A 15,985-nucleotide genomic window follows, 5' to 3' on the forward strand; every position below is an offset into this window, starting at 1 on the left:
TTTACCCCAGAGCAGGGTCTAGTAACCCTGGCTGCAAATCAGAATCCCCTGTGGAACTCTTTTAAAGCCACAGTTAGCCAGACCCCATTCATGAGGATTCTAATCCAACAGTTCTTGGGTGGGGTCAAAAGCTCTGTCACTTTAAAACTACTCAGTGATTCTCAGGCACACACGACTGGGATGGAGAATCACTTCTCAAGATTTAACTATGACATCAAAAACTTTGAAACCTCTGAGAAACCACAGAACATACAGTGGGAGAAGAGGAATTGGATAGCTCAAAACAGAAAGTTGCTTCACATCACCTGACTGAAAGGTACTGTGCTTTCCCTCTCGACAAACTTCAGCTATTTGCCTTGTTTTGCCTTACAGAAGGGTTTTCCTCTTCAAGGCACTCTGTCCTTCGGATTTTTGAGAGACACTGTTTCAAGAATAAGGTAGGTCTAAAGAGCCTTTAGACTACATTTAAGTGTCAAGCTAGCATCAAGACTGGAATACGCTTGCTGAGTCTGACATGTATTAAACCAAATGACCTCCATTATAGTGTTGGTCTCTCTCCATGGGATATTCAGCTATCTATAATTAGGTGAGCGATAAATGGGAACCCATTCCAGTACTCTTGCCTGGAAAATCCCATGGACAGAGGAGCCTGGTAGGCTACAGTCCATGGGGTCACAAGACTGAGCGACTTCACTTTCCTTTCCTTTCCCAGGTCACCAATACTCCAGGCCCATTCCGAAGCACTCTTTGTTTATTAAGACCAGCCTTATCAGTCCAGTCAAACTTCAAACTTTTCTAGGCTGCTAAAAATAAGGGTTTGGCAGGGCCTCTGTATCAACCTAGAGGGGTGGGATGAGGAGGGAGATGGGAGGGAGGTTCAAAAGGGAGGGGATATATATATATACCTCCTGATTCATGTTGAGGCTGATTCATGTTGAGGTTTGACAGAAAACAACAAAATTCTGTAAAGCAGTTATCCTTCTATTAAAAATAAGTTAATTTAAAAATAAGGGTTTAGGGTTATCTGACAACTACATTCAAGTATTAAAGCTCCTTTTCCATATTAAGAATCTAAAGATATCTATATAATATTGGACTATATATACTGCAGCCTTTACACTCAGGGAGCCAATTCACCTCACAATTAGTTTTCATGGCTCTAATATAATCATTAATATGCACTGTAAGCTTTAAAAAAAAAAAAAAAAAAACGCCTTGAGCTCCTGAAAGGTACCTGAGTTTAAATCCCTAGACTTAATCACCTAAATGCCCTCAGGAAAATCTGACATTTAACAGTCTAGCTCTGTGCTCTTTGTCTATGCCCTAGGCATGATGCAAAGTAGAATTGAAATGGGCTATTCTAGGCACTTTTCTATCCGTACTGCTTATACCAGTCTGCCTTGATCTTTCTCCCCTCAGCCACCCCCATCAGACTATGCTGTTTCTGCTTTGCAGAAATCTCAGCTGTAGCTGTTGCCTGGAAACTTGGGAGTCCTTGAAGTGCATGTCTGAGTTGCTAAAGACAGCTAGCCATAAGGGAAAGTAGGCCTCCTATTGGCAGTAAAATGCAGCAGATTTGAGACAGTGTATTCTTAGTTCACTTCTAGGAGTCTTCATGTGTTAATACCTACGATTTTAGAGATTTCAGACTGGCATTTTCATATAAAGTAGCCTGAACCTAAACATAGTAATGTTCTTTCTTCCAAATCCTGCTCCCCAAAAGTGGTTAGGCTGACCTATCTGACAAGTAGTATCTATGTCTGGAAAAGAGCTTCATTCAGACAGGTTTGGTGGAGAGATGGAAGAGAGCAGTGCTGAATGGTAAAGGAAGCAGCTGCCCCAGTTTTCTCCAGGACTCTCTAGCTTATGGTGTTAAACTTCATTTTACCCAATACTGTGAGTTTTTTAAGAATCCTGCCAGTTTATTTAATATTCTATTGAAAGGTAAAAAGATAAACTATTTAATACAAGTTATATAATATGTGTACAAATATTAATTTTTGGCCTTTCAAGGCATATAAGAAGTGAATTTGTCCTGTAATCCTGTTATCTAACTAGCTAGGCTGTGGCTTATGTTATCCGAAACTTTCATAGGTAAGACTTGAGATACTCATATCTTTTACACCACTCTCTTTCTGAGAACAGGAAATAGACTTATGTCAAGATTACCTGATCTTAAATGTCAATATTTTCTTTGCCTGCTATTTAGGCCTCATGGAGTCAGAAGCCTCGAAAGTGTGTCCTTACGACCCAAACCACAGGGTGTCAGCCAGCAGGTTACAGTACCACCTGGCATCATGCAGAAAGGTAAGTTTCCCTGATAACTGTTAAGTCAATGCAGGGAGAAAAACAAACTCAGAATATAAAAAATTAAAGACTTTTTTTTTTTTAAAGAACAAACCCCTGACTATGCATGAAACCTGAAAGTTCTTAACGTTGGAACATGATACATCTTCAGCATTTCCAGAAAGGAATGGAGGGTGGAATTCAGGCAAAACCTTAATGCCATTTAATAAGAACTTCTTCTCTTTAGAAAAATCCAAAGATAGCTAAAAAGATGGCTAACTGAAAATATAATGCTTGTCATGTGGTTCCAACAAAAAGGCTTAAAGAACATGGGCTAACTGTGTCAATAGGACTGCTACAGATGATGTTAAGTTTTCTATTTGGACTGGAGTTTTCTATTTTCTAAGTGGAGGTGGAGCTGAGTTCTATTATTCTCCCCCCAACCCTCCATATCTGATAGCTATGGAAACCTTAGCCAAATGAGGAATGAAAAAAAACAGTTTCCACTCTGCTTCTGTAACTTGTCTGCTATATTTCAGACAGCCTTTTAATCTTCCAAAGGTTATTTCTCCAAGTTCGGAACCAAATGAAAAATTTCTAAAGCTGCCAATCAGATTCCTGACTCTGATGTCTGGAACACAGGTGAGCAAAGTGAGACAGTGAGCACTAAGTGAAAGCTTGCACTCTTAAGTCCTCTGAGCGAATAAGTACAGCAGCCTTGCAGTAATTAAGTCTTAATACTCCTCCCACAAAATCCTTCACCAGAGCAATCAAAAGAGTAAATTTGAGAATTTCACCTGTCTCTAGAGAGGCAACCCAGTAAAAAGGAGTCTAATTAAACCTAATAATTAGATTCACATATAGGAATTAACAGATTCTTATCTTACCAATACGAAGTCACTTTCCATAGAAAAAAATTACTGGTAAAAACTGAAAGTTGTAATCTAAAAGATTAGGATTTATCCTATCTCAAAGGATATCTTTTCTCTAATATGCAGCATGTTATATTGTAGAACTCACTAGCTTTTCAAGTCAGACCTAGGTTCAACTATCTACTCTGGCCTTAAGGAAAGTTGCTGCTCAAACACATCTTCCTCATCTATAGAAGGAATAATATCTACCTCATAAGGTACAATGTGGGCTTGCTCGGTCACTTCAGTCGTGTCCAGCTCTTGAACTGCAGCCCACCAAGCTCCTCTGTCCATGGAATTCTCCAGGCAAGAATACTGGAGTGGGCTGCTATGCTCTCCTCAAGGGGGTCTTCCTGACCCAGGGATCAAACCCACATCTCCTGCGTTTTTTGCATTGCAGGCAAATTCTTTACCACTAGCGCCACCTGGGAAGCCCCCATAAGGTACAGTAGACTAATATTAAATAAAGATGTGTTATCAAATAAATAAATTAAATTAAGATGCATGTTAGAGCAATGCAAGCCCTTTTAAGAGAAAGTCCAAATAGTGTTAATCTCGTGATTTAACACAACAGAAATTTCCTTGTGTACAACCCAGTGCGAGTATTCAGTAGGAGTGGTGATTCAAGAACACAGGCTCTTCATCCCTTGACTGTCACCTTTCACACCTGGCTTCCCAAGCTGCCACAAAAAGACAACGGAGAAAGTACAGCTGCCTCTTAACCACCTCAGCCCAGAAGAGAATATTTCTATTCACATCCCATCGGCAAAAACAAGTCACATGACCAGACCTATGTCAGGGAGGTAGTCTCCAGAATTTTCCAGCAACAACTATGGAAGGGAGACTCAAATCTCCTGCCAGTTAGCCTTCTCTGCAATAACATAAAAATGCTTGGTACTTGTGTTACTTCTTCCTGCTTTCCTTCTTTCTAGATAACACACATCATTCTTCTTTTTTCCTTAAGACATTTACTCCAAAAATGCTGGTTTGTGAAAGGTAAGATAAATCATCTTATAGAAGCTACTGAAATAAAGAATAGAATATCTCTATTCTAATAGAATATCTTTGAGTGAGATGGCCACTAGATCATGGCAGATGCCTAAGCTTCAATTACAAAATTTAAAAGAGCTGTAGTCATGGGCTCTGAGTACTTCCGTTCCTTTCCAACTCTTTGCAACCCTATAGACTGCAGCATGCCAGGCCTCCTTGTCTATCACAAACTCCCGGAGCCTACTCAAACTCATGTCCATTGAGTTGGTGTTGCCATCCAACCATCTCATCCTCTGCCATCCCCTTCTACTCCCACCTTCAATCTATCCCAGCATCAGGGTCTTTTCCAATAAGTCAGTTCTTCGCATCAGGTGGCCAAAGTATTGGAGTTTCAGCTTCAGCATCAGTCCTTCCAAAGAACACCCAGGACTGATCTCCTTTAGGATGGACTTGTTGGATCTCCCTGCAGTCCAAGGGACTCTCCAGAGTCTTCTCCAACACCACAGTTCAAAAGCATCAATTCTTCTCACTCAGCTTTCTTTATAGTCCAGTTCTCACATCCATATATGGCTACCGGAAAAACCATAGCTTTGACTAGATGGACCTTTGTTGGCAAAGTAATGTCTCTGTTTTTTAATATACTGTCTATGTTGGTCATATTTTTTTTTCTAAGGAGCAACTTTTGATTTCATGGCTGCAGTCACCATCTGCAGTGATTTTGGAGCCCCAAAATAAAGTCTGTCACTGTTTCCACTGTTTCCCCATCTATTTGCCATGAAATGATGGGACCAGATGCCATGATCCTAGTTTTCTAGATGCTGAGTTTTAAGCCAACTTTTTCACTCTCTTCTTTCACTATTATTAAGAGGCTTTTTAGTTCTTCTTCATTTTCTGATATAAGGATGGTGTCAACTGCATATCTGAGGTTACTGATATTTCTCCCGGCAATCTTGATTCCAGCTTGTGCTTCATCCAGCCCAGCATTTCTCATGATGTACTCTGCATATAAGTTAAATAAGCAGGGTGACAACATACAGCCTTGACGTACTCCTTGCCCGATTTGGAACCAGTCTGCTGTTCCACGTCCAGTTCCAACTGTTGCTTCTTGACCTGCATACAGATTTATTAGGAGGCAGGTCAGGTGGTCTGGTATTCCCACCTCTTTAAGAATTTTCCAGTTTGTTGTGATCCACACAGTCGAAGGCTTTAGTGTAGTCAATACAGCAGAAGTAGATGTTTTTCTGGAACTCTCTTGGTTTTTCGATGATCCAGTGGATGTTGGTAATTTGATCTTTGGTTCCTCTGTCTTTCCTAAATCCAGCTTGAACATCTGGAAGTTCACGGTTCATGTACTGTTGAAGCCTGACTTGGAGAATTTTGAGCATTACTTTCCTAAAGCTCCACTTAGGACTTTAATCCATCAAGGACTTGATTACACAAGGTTCTCAATTCTGTGTAAGATTTTCGAGGTATGAGAAATCAATTCCTAAAGCTATGAAGGGGAAGGAACCATACATGAACCAGGTCAGGATCCCCAACCACACAAACTCAAAGGCACAGCTCAGAGTTAGAGGAGCCATCAATGGAGTTACTCACTAGATACACATGGAGAAGGGAAGGTGGAAAGGAATTATGTAAAACAGAAACTAACACAAAACCAGTAATTCCTACCCTCATGGACAGTAGTATCAACAATTTTTGTTAAAGTAACTTTAATCTCCAATCCCTAAGAAAGGCAATCCCAAAGAATGCTCAAACTACTGCACAATTGCACTCATCTCACACGCTAGTAAAGTAATGCTCAAAATTCTCCAAGACAGGCTTCAGCAAAACGTGAACCGAGAACTTCCAGATGTTCAAGCTGGTTTTAGAAAAGGCAGAGGAACCAGAGCTCAAATTGCCAATATCCTCTGGATCATCAAAAAAGCAAGAGAGTTCCAGAAAAACATCTATTTCTGCTTTATTGACCACGCCAAAGCCTTTGACTGTGTGGATCACAATAAACTATGGAAAATTCTGAAAGAGATGGGAATACCAGACCACCTGACCTGCCTCTTGAGAAACCTGTATGCAGGTCAGGAAGCAACAGTTAGAACTGGACATGAAACAGCAGACTGGTTCCAAATAGGAAAAGGAGTACGTCAAACCTGTATATTGTCACCCTGCTTATTTAACATATATGCAGAGTACATCATGATAAATGCTGGGCTGGATGAAGCACAAGCTGGAATCAAGATTGCAGGGAGAAATATCAGTAACCTCAGATATGCAGATGACACCACCCTTATGGCAGAAAGTGAAGAGGAACTAAAAAGCCTCTTGATGAAAGTGAAAGAGGAGAGTGAAAAAGTTGGCTTAAAGCTTAAAATTCAGAAAACTAAGATCATGGCATCTGGTCCCATCACCTCATGGGAAATAGATGGGGAGACAGTGGAAACAGTGTAAGACTTTATTTTGGGGGGGCTCCAAAATCACTGCAGATGGTGACTGCAACCATGAAATTAAAAGACGCTTACTCCTTGGAAGGAAAGTTATGACCAACCTAGATAGCATATTAAAAAGCAGAGACATTACTTTGCCAACAAAGGTCGTCTGGTCAAGGCTATGGTTTTTCCAATGGTCATGTATGGATGTGAGAGTTGGACTATAAAGAAAGCTGAGCTCTGAAAAATTGATGCTTTTGAACTATGGTGTTGGAGAAGACTCTTGAGAGTCCCTTGGACTGCAAGGAGATCCTACCAGTCCATCCTAAAGGAGATCAGTCCTGGGTGTTCATTGGAAGGACTGATGCTGAAGCTGAAACTCCAATACTTTGGCCACCTCATACAAAGAGTTGACTCATTGGAAAAGACTCTGATGCTGTGAGGGATTGGGAGCAGGACGAGAAAGGGACAACAGAGGATGAGATGGCTGGATGGCATCACCGACTCAATGGGTATGAGTTTGAATAAACTGCGGGAGTTTGTGATGGACAGGGAGGCCTGGCGTGCTGCAATTCATGGGGTCGCAAAGAGTCAGATACGACTGAGCAACTGAACTGAACTGAACTGACTGAACTTTAATCTCCTAGAACTGGTTATTTAGACTAATTCTGTAGTTCTAATTTCCAGTTAACTTTCCTCTTTTGGTCATATTCTACAATGACTCAAGAAACATAAAAAAGGAGACTGGATGATAAACATCCTAAGAACCATAAGTCTTGGAGAAAAGAGTAACTTTTTGAACATCATAGTTTTAACATACATTAACACACACACAAAAAAAAAAAACCATACATTAACACAGTTTTAACTAGCCGGCTTCCCCAGTGGCTCAGCAGCAAAGAATCTGCCTGCAACGGAAAAACAAGGAGACATGGTTCAACCCCTGGGTCAGGAAGATCCCCTGAAAGAGGAAATGGCAACTCACTCCAGTAATCTTGCCTGGGAAACCCTATGGACAGGGGAGCCTGGTGGGCTACAGCCCACTGGATCTCAAAAGAGTCAGACATAACTGATCAACTAAACAACAACAAAAAAAAATTTAATTAATATTACTAACATTATATTATAAATCTTCAAAGATTATTAGACAAGCTTTTCTTCTTCAAGAATAAACAAACCAGGGACTTCCCAGGCAGTCTAGTGGTTAAGACTCTGAGCTTCCACTGAAGTGAGCATGGGTTTGATCCCTGGTCAGGAACTAAGATGCCCAAGTGCCTCACAGCACAGCCACACATACACAAAAAAATGTGTTTTCTCTTCAAAATGCTCCTTCCCTGACAACAGAATGCAGGGAAAGTCCTAATGGCTTTAAATCAGACTTTGCTGAAAGAGCTGTCTAGAACTCTATTTGAAATGCTATTAACACCCATCAAGCTTAGATCTTCCATAAAAACACTTGTTATCAAACTGACACTATCTCAGTGTTTTCCTTCTACCCTTAGGTCAGAAAAACGGATGGAGAAGTTGTAGATTAAAAGAGCCAGCAGATGGAAGATTTATTAAGCTTCTTTTTTTTTAAATTTGGGGAAATCTTAACAGTCAAGTTTTAGGTAACAATTCTTGCTGGTATTGCTGGCATCTTAACATGTTTTTAAGATGCCACGACTGAGCAACTGAACTGAACTAACATGTTTTTATTTATTTAAATAAAGAGTATTTTTCCTATGACAAGCTTCATTTGGTTTTTTATTCTTCCTTGTTTTCATATCCTCATTTTTCAACCAAAGGGCTGGATGGCTGATGTGCCTATTTCTTCTAGTAGGGGAAATACAGTCACCATGTAGTAATGCTATTACATAGTTAGATTCTTTATCCCCAACTTTTTTCTCCTATCTCCAAGTCATTTACTATATGACCATCATATCAACCTTCTTCAATCACTTCTCCATATAACTCTTCCATACTTAAAGGATAGAGTTTTCATGACAAGCTGAGTTTGGAACTTGCCTCCAAAGCTACCTTTCTAACTCTTCAGAAGTCAGTTTACTTCCATGTTAAATCTGTTTTATTCTTTCTCACTGCTGGTCCAGTGATTAAGAATCCACTTGCCAATGCAGGGCACGCGGGTCCGATCCCTCAATCCGGGAAGATCCCACATGTCTCAGGGCAACTAAACACATCTGCCACAACTACTGAGCCTGCACACCCTGGGACCTATGCTCCACAATAAGACAAGCCATCACAATGAGAAGCCCATGCACCACAATGAAGAATAGCCCCCACTCACCACAACTAGAGAAAGCCCACGTGCAGCAATAAAGACCCAGCACAGCCAAAAAGCAATAAAGTCAATAAAAAATTAAAATGTCACCCCCTTGCCCTTCAACTATTCAAATCATTGTTCTAGCTTTTTTAAAGTCCAATTCTTCATCTTCACCTCACTTAAACCTTCCCTGTCTCCTACCTCAACCAAAACCACACCTTCATGACGGAAGGGAGAATCACATACTGGCTATACCGCTAGTCTAGTGCTGTTGTATCTAGGAGATACTCAAACACTTGGTGCTTTGCTGTTGTTCAGTCACCCAGTCGTGTCTGACACTCCGTGACCCCATGGACTACAGCATGCCAGGCCTACCCTGCGAGTCCCTCACCATCTCCCGAAGTTTGCCCAAGTTTATGTACATTGCTTTAGTGATGCCATCAGCCATCTCACCCTCTGTCACCTCTTCTTCTGCCCTCAATTTTTCCCACCATCAGGGACTTTTCCAATGAGTCAGCTGTTCTCATTGGATGACCAAAATACTGGAGTTTCAGTTTCAGCATCAATCCTTCCAACAAGTATGAAGGGTTGATTTCCCTTAAGATTGACTGGTTTAATCTCCTTGCTGTCCAAAGGACTCTCAGGAGTCTTCTCCAGCACCACAGTTCAAAGGCATCAATTCTTCGGCACCCCACCTTCTTTACAGTCCAGGTACGTGAACGCTAGTAAGACCATAGCCTTGACCATACAGACCTTTGTCAGCAGAGTAATGTCTCTGCTTTTCAAGACACTGTCTAGGTTTGCCACAGCTTTCCTGCCAAGAAGCAAATGTCTTCTGATTTCATGGCTGCAGTCACTATCTGCAGTGATTTTGGAGCCCTTCAGTTTATAGCCCTTCACTTGGTGCTTAAACTGAACCAACACCCAATTTAAAACAAGCCAGAATTAGTTCCTCTTAAGATGTAATTTTTATTGCAGCCAGCTAATTCTTTTAAAACAATGAGTTTGGGATTTTGCTAGTTTACTGACTAGTTCAAGTAAATTTAGACTTTCAATTAAAAGAAGTTTTAGTCAAATGAGTATTTTCTGCCCTTAGGAGTCTTATCCCTACGTAAGTATTTTCTAGATCTTTTTCAAATGATCTTTTTTTTTTCTTCAGTTAAAATAGAAGGGAGGACAAGTAGACACTTTTAGCATTTAGCACATTCCAATATATTTTGTACAAAGTGAAGGGGTTGGGGGGGCTACTGACTTTCTCTCTGAGCTTTACACAATATAAACAAGATTTACTCTTGTCTCTTGACTAAGACCCTACATGTTTTGAATTTTTTTAATTATATTTTGGTATATTAACACCAGACCATATAAAAACAAAAGACTGTTCCCCAGGAAAATGGCCTTAAAAGATAAAACTGTTTTCCTTTACCATATTTTAGGTATATGAAATCTTCTCCTAAAAGACCATGCAGTCTTAAATGATTGTTGTTGTTTAGTCACTCAGTCGTGTCCGACTCTTTGTGACCCCATGGACTGCAGCACGCCAGGTTTCCCTGTCCTTCATCATCTCCCGGAGCTTGCTCAAACTCATGTGCAATGAGTCGGAGATGCCATCCACCCATCTTGTCCTCTGTCGTCCCCTTCTCCTCCTGCCTTCAATCTTTCCCTGCATCAGGGTCTTTTCTGAGCTGGCTCTTCACATCAGGTGGTCTCAGTTGGGGGACCACATAATTTTTCCTCCAAAATAGTATACTCTTGAAATTAAGAGGGAACAACAATTTTCCTGAGATAACAACCAGAGAAACCAAGTCGACTACACTAGTCTAAAAGGATAAAACATCACTTATTAGGCAGTTGTGTCATTCAAAACATGGGTGCCAGATCTACTCAAATCTCACTTTTAAGAAGTTTGATCCACTTGGAAGAAGGCACAATATAAGTTAATAAATACACCACTTGTTTGGCTTCTAACATAACATCTGGTCAAACCTTCAAGAAAACCAAACTAAACTAAGAAAAAATACTTTTTAAAAAAGCAAAGTTTAAAAATAATTGCCTCAAAGCTTGCCTAGATTCCCCGAAATCCTAACTATTCTCTCAAGCTCTCCTAACAGGTGGCTTACATCTCCATTTAACCTCCTTTCAGTCTGACTTATTACTATTAAGCTATAGTATGCTTTAGGAGAGGAATGATCTGACTATGTACTAGTCGTATGCCCACACAAAATCAAAGGTGATGAATGTGGAGAATCTATACTTTATACCCATTGTGGAATAAAGAGATTTGATACACTGGGCCAAATATTATATACTGAATAAATCAACTTTTCAAAAAACTTGGTAATCAGTTTCACTCATTTTCACAGAAAAGTCCCATCAAGGCAATTTAAATTATGTTTATGTAACAGCAATAAGACTTTCTGGCTATAAAATTTCTTCCCTAAAATCTGGTTTTAGTCTACTCTTATATTCACAGCATGAACTATGGGGAAAAAACTGTGAAAGTCTATTACTCACGTCCTAGATAAGTACCGAAACATATCTCCTTGGTTCCACATCTTTATTCTTTTGTTGGCCCATACTTTATGGGCCTTTTTCTTCAGACTTTCCAAGCAGCTGTGATACAAAAGAGGGAAAGAAAAAAAATCTCAAATATTTTAGTCTCTTCTTCCCACGTAGTCTCTTACCAGACAGATGATGTCTCACAGGTGCTGGAGGCCCTGACAAAGTATACCTGTGCTCTCAGGTCAAATAATCAAGTATCTACTAAGTTTGAGACACTATGTTAGGAATTACGGCCATGAGGGAACAAGGTTGACAACTATAGTTAATATATGGCAACAATTGTCAATCTTCAAAATCAAAATCACTTGGAGGGCTTTTTATTTACTTTTACTTGGAGGATAATCGCTTCACAATTATCCTTGTGTTAGGTTCTGCCACGCTGCTGCTGCTCAGTCGAGTCTTGACTCTTCTGACCCCATGGACTGGGGCCCGCCAGGCTCTTCTGTCCATGGAATCTTTCAGGCAAGAATACTGGAGTGAGTTGTCATTTCCTTCTTCGCGGATCTTCCTGACCCAGGGCATCTCCTGCATTAACAGGTGGATTCTTTACCACTGTGCCACCTGGGAGCCATACATCAACAATAATCAGCCATAAGTATACATATGTCCCCTCCCTCTCGAACTTCCCTCCCACCTCCCACTTGGAGGGCTTATTAAAACAAAGATTGTAGGGCATCTCACCTCTAAGCTTCTGATTCAGTAAGCAGGTCTGTAGCAAGGCCCAAGAATTTGTGTTTTTCTCAAGTTCCTAAGTGATGCTAATCATGCTGGTCTGGAGACCACACTCTGAGAACAACTGGTATGACACAGTTTAAGTGCTGGGGGGAAAGGAGGGTATAAGAAAACATTAGCACTTAATCCCAGGCAGAAGTAAGGAAAAGGCTTCAAAAAGAAAATGACCCTCAGGTTTAAACATTGGACATTCCTTAAAATAACATCAGAAGAATAGAATTGGAATTATAGAACTGTTCCACTCAAGACTAGCACTTTACATAATTTTTAGAAGGTGAAATTTCGTCAGCATAATTTTGCTATTCTACCATCTTTTCAACAATCTTTTAAGAGGTTTCCATTTTCTTACCTACCTATTCATTACACAGTAAAGAATTCATTGCCAAAAGCAATGCTAACAATGGTTTGCAAACTTTGACTTAAATTTAGATCTCAGATGCCAGTATCAGAAAGGGTATAAGGGGCTACTGTCGCTGAAAGAAAAAAAGTGAAATTGCTCAGTCGTGTCCCACTCTTTGCGACCTCATGGACTGTAGCCTGCCAAGCTCCTCCACCCATGGAATTTTCCAGGCAAGGAAGGATACTGGAGTGGATTGCCATTTCCTTCTCCAGGGGATCTTCTTGACCCAGAGATCAAACCCAGGTCTCCCGCACTGCAAGCAGACTCTACCATCTAAACCACCAGGGAAGCACTGTTGCTGAGTCCTAGTGAAAGAAATTACTTAGAAGTCAAAGAAAAACACAGAAAACAGACTGCTCAGCAACTATTACAGCAATGTGGATTACACAATTACATAATACTTATGTATTAGGACACAGAATGAATTTAAAGACAAAAAAAGTCACGACTGGTTTTTCATTTATCCTGTATCATCCTGTATTTGTAGAGAGGGGTGTTAGCTATTCTTTGCAAACTCTCATTAATGACTTTTTTAAACATAAATTTATTTTCAATGGTTCCCTAGTGGAAACACCTCACCCTGTTACTTTGCCTGAAAAATTGTAACCAGTCCCAACTTTTCACTCAACAGCAGTACTTCCCAAAATCTACCCTCACTAATAATAACATCTATTATGTTCCCCCAGAGACCTCTTTTTGAAATATTTTGCAACTGCACTTCAATAATTTTCCTAAGTTACACACTTTACAACCAATCAGAAATCATTAATAGATGAGAAAAATAGGACTTAGTGGATAAAATGTAAGCCCAAAACAAAGAATTTAATGTTTTAGCTTTCTGATGGGCAAAAGTTTAAGTTTTATCAGGCTTTATGAAACATTGAAAATCTCTAAAGAATCTGAAGGAATAACTGGAACTCCAATCCTGAAAGCAGAGAAAAACTCACCTTGGAACAAAGTTGCTTTTTTTTTAAATCATTGGCATACAGATCTGTCTACTCATTAGTTCAGTCTTTATTTTTAACTAGTAATTCTAAAAATATAATTTATAATTTAGGGTTAAATGCAAGCATATTCAGAGATAGAACCAGCATGGATCAGATTCAGTTTAGGGTATTAATCCCAGCTAGCCCTCAGAATGACCCCACGTAAATGCCTTGGGCTCGCTCTTTTTTTTTTCTTCCTTTTCAAATATATTCAACCTGGCTGGAAAATCAGTCTGAAAGAAAACTCAGCAGGGATCTCAGATAAAGCAGGAACTTTCTGGGTTGGGAAGGAATGAAAAAAGCATTTAAGAAGAGAAAGACGTGTGGTGTATTTTTATTTTAATATCTCCACCACTGAAAGACATGTTTGGTTCTTTAGTTTGTTTAAAAGTTGGTGGGCTCATTTACTGGTGCTAAACGGAACAGCTTTATCAGTTGAGGATCCTGTCACCTTGACAAGCTATTACTGAACGCAGTGAAGTGTGACTTTGGATTCTGGTTTGGTACCCACTCCTCGTCCTCTCAAGCTCTTAGCTCTTCCTTCTCCAGAAATTTCAACCTGCAGGTATCTGAATGAAAAGAACAGATGGGTCACAGTAACAGGGTCAACAATTTCACCAGATTACTGAAGTTTAAACCCTGAAAAATCACATTTCACTTTAAATCACACCGGCCCTGCTAACTCTGCATGAATGATTTGGTAAATCCAGAGGTTTAGGATTTCGTAGATTATTTAAGATATCCCTAACAGTTTGAAACTGATTTGCAAAACAACAGCTTTTCTAAAATTGTTTGTGCTGAACTTTCAATGAAGCTTGTTCATTCTCAGCAATCATCTTTCAAGAAGCACTTTAGCAGCTTGCCCCTCCTTCACAGAAATCATCCAGGCCACCCAGGTGAAAGAATAGCTTTTGTAAATTCAAAACAGTGCCTACCTCAGTGGTTCTCAATCCTGACTGCACATTAGAATCATCTGGGTAGCTTTTAAAACTAACTCTTTCTGATTAATTGGCCTGGGAAGGGGAGCTGACATGGTATGTTTCAAATCTCCTCAAATGGTTCTGAAGTGCAGACACCATTAAGAAATCTTGATCCTACTTCCACCAATACTTTTATTTTTAGGATCTTAACATGAACCAAAGGCTGTGAAGCATACTCTCTTCAGCTCAAGGAATGATAATTTAAAAAATAAAAAATAAAAAAAAACAGGACTTCCCTGGAGGTCCAGTGGTTAAGACTTCCAGCTTCAAATGCATGGGGCACAGGATCTATCCCTGGGCAGGAAACGAAGATATCGCAAAACAAGCAGCACGGACAGAAATAAAAATCCAATAATGTTTACATATTATTCATGTAAAAACGTCTCATGACCCTTTTCACTAAAGCCACATTTAGTTCATGCTGTTAGAATAAGTTCTCCTAAATAACATTTAGACTACATAAACCACTTAAATAGTCTAAAACCCCCAATATTTCAACACCCAAACTGACCATCCAGTCTGCCTCCTACCCTGAACAATACAAAAATGTGTCGTATCACGCCTTTTACTTCTTGCTTTTAAAAAAATATTATTACCAGATCTACCTGTAGTATCAATTCCTTCCCTTTTTTTTCTTTTTGGTCTACAAATGCCACAAGTCCTTTTTCTCAAAGTCCTCCCCGGGTCACTTTGGGCCCCAGTGGTTTTCTTCTAAAGAATTCACGTTCTCAACAACTTTCTTAGCATCTGTTGTACTGCCATTTAATCTTTCATCCACTCTGGGGCCTGTTTTCCTAGCAACTTGAACACAAGAACCACCGATTACACTTTTTTTTTTCTTCTTGATATCAGGGTTTCCAGAAAAAAGGCTCACAATATATGTTTCGTTTTCTACTATCAATTTATAACTTTCTGGCCCTTTCTACTGCCAGCTCTCTCCTCAACTCAAATATCTCCTTTAATGGAGATGACTAGGGCATCCACCCTACCGAGCATTCTCCGATAAACCATTATCGACTTTTGAACTTTGAAATTCTACCTACAAGGCGTGCTAAACAAAAACTAGATTCCTGTCCTTAGTGGTTTGTTTTTGGGGGAACTGGGGGTGGGAGGAGGGGACTTCTTCTGTTTATCTCTTTTTCAATTTTCCTCTTCCCTCCCCTCAAAACCTAAATTATCTCTCTGGACAACTTGCACTAACCTGGCTTCCTTCTCACCAGTTTATCAGTTGACCTCTAAGGTGTCCCATCCCCTCCTCAAGCGCTCTGTCTCAGCGCTCATTCTAGTTTCTAAGATGGCCCCCACAGAGGCCGGGAAGGCAGCGCGAGTTCCACCCACGCAAAGCCAAGGTCATTCGGGGGGCCGGAGGACCACCTCCCGAGAGGGGATGGGGGAAGCCGAGGAGAGAGTGCCAAGAAGGCAGTCAGCGGAGCGGCCCCCACCACCACGCCC

At 40.2% G+C, this 15,985-nt stretch overlaps 1 protein-coding gene and 1 pseudogene across 2 annotated transcripts in view; one reads left to right on the forward strand and one right to left on the reverse strand.

Annotated features, from left to right (window-relative positions):
* Positions 1-15,970, reverse strand: part of NCKAP1L (NCK associated protein 1 like) — a 67,154-nt gene extending 51,184 nt beyond the window's left edge. The window contains exons 1-5 of one of the 2 annotated variants that reach the window (XM_070454350.1): positions 15,735-15,970; positions 14,005-14,827; positions 12,117-12,253; positions 11,761-11,996; positions 11,388-11,486 (exon numbers count right to left, since the gene is read on the reverse strand). The gene's annotated coding sequence lies outside the window, so the exon portion shown is untranslated. Of the gene's footprint in view, positions 1-11,387; positions 11,487-11,760; positions 11,997-12,116; positions 12,254-14,004; positions 14,828-15,734 lie in introns of those variants that run through there. The other variant, XM_020916050.2, reaches the window with a different exon arrangement.
* LOC110152381 (gametocyte-specific factor 1-like) lies at positions 129-2,949 on the forward strand (annotated as a pseudogene).
* Positions 15,971-15,985: the final 15 nt, after the last annotated feature.

The sequence above is a fragment of the Odocoileus virginianus genome, chromosome 24 (genome assembly GCF_023699985.2).
Source record: "Odocoileus virginianus isolate 20LAN1187 ecotype Illinois chromosome 24, Ovbor_1.2, whole genome shotgun sequence".
NCBI classification, from domain to species: Eukaryota; Metazoa; Chordata; class Mammalia; order Artiodactyla; family Cervidae; genus Odocoileus; species Odocoileus virginianus.